This window comes from Wasmannia auropunctata, unplaced genomic scaffold, assembly GCF_000956235.1.
Source record: "Wasmannia auropunctata unplaced genomic scaffold, wasmannia.A_1.0 LD325025.1, whole genome shotgun sequence".
NCBI classification, from domain to species: domain Eukaryota; kingdom Metazoa; phylum Arthropoda; class Insecta; order Hymenoptera; family Formicidae; genus Wasmannia; species Wasmannia auropunctata.
Genome location: NW_012037865.1, coordinates 1 through 1,305, shown reverse-complemented (window position 1 = coordinate 1,305; position 1,305 = coordinate 1). Strand labels below are relative to the sequence as shown.

At 32.6% G+C, this 1,305-nt stretch overlaps 1 long non-coding RNA gene across 1 annotated transcript; it reads left to right on the top strand.

Moving 5' to 3' along the window:
* Window position 1: 1 nt before the first annotated feature.
* Window positions 2–1,254, top strand: LOC105460286. The gene is made up of 3 exons (XR_975808.1): window positions 2–69; window positions 422–537; window positions 1,000–1,254. It is a non-coding gene; the product is annotated as an uncharacterized LOC105460286 (long non-coding RNA).
* The last annotated feature ends 51 nt before the right edge of the window (window positions 1,255–1,305 follow it).

Genomic DNA, 1,305 nt, shown 5'->3' with positions numbered 1-1,305 from the left:
AGAAATGGATAAAGCGTGGAAAGCCGGCTGTTGCCAATGCGTTTTACGTGTGGTTCGATAACTGGATTCGTAATTAGAAACAATTCCATGAAAGCACATTTAATATCCCAAATAGCACAGAGAATTAAAAAAAAATTCATTCGTATATTTAGTTGTATGTCATTTTGAATTTTCTAATGCAAAAGAATTCTTTTTGAATCTAAAAATTAACTAAAAATTGATGACATATGATGACTGAATTCTTTTCTAACTCTTTGTGCTATAAAATCGGGGATATAAATTCATTAGATTATTTTTATGAATTGAATAATTGGCATATATATACTTCAGTAATAAAATCCATAAAATTATATCAGTTTCACATTCTTTATAATATATATTTGTCACTATGTATCAAATTATTCTTTTATTTATCTCGTAGAATTCTCCGCGGGTATTTTGCAAGATATATTTTTCAACAATAAACGGCAACATTACATGAACTACGGCGGCATCGGACGTGTTATTGGCCCTGAGATTATCCACGACTTTGATGATGTAGGCAGTCAATATAATTTTATTTATATTTATATTAGTTTAAATACTTGACACCAAGCCACTATCGTGTCTCCTGATAAAGAAGGTAAATTCGTGGGTTGGTGAAAGCCAGAGACAAAGAAGCGTTATCTCAAGAGGGCTAAATGTGTAATCAATATGGAAATTATACCGCAGAAGAAGTCATTGAACGTACTAAGATTAAATCTTATATATCTATTTCTATATTTATCAAATTTATTACCTTGCTTGTGAAATTTCTTTTAAATTTTTGGTGTGGGAAAATCTAGATAATTATATCCACAAAACATCAAACAACTGTAGTCATATGAGTTATTTCGCAACTCAGACTTATTGGCTAGGTTTTTTAAAAGAAATTTGAAATATTTTTTGACTATGTTAATTTAAAAATATTTTTTTTTAGATTGAAACTTTATCGTATTAATATATGTTATATTGTTACAGTTAGACGGGTTAAACACTCTGAGGAAGAACATCGCGGATAATGGCGGCATAAAGAAAGCTTATTACGCGTACAAAGAATGAGTTAAGCGAAACAAGCCAGAGCAAAGGTTACCGGGGTTGTTGTACAGTCTAGAACAGATGTTCTGGATAAGCGTGGCCAATTCTTGATGTACAAAGATCGACTAAAAGCACTGAAGCAACGATAGCGCATTCCTACAGCTCGGACGAATTTCGCATTTGTGGACCACTGTCGAACATGGAGATGTCCTCGCGCGACTTCAATTGCCCAGTCGGCTCCAGAATTAA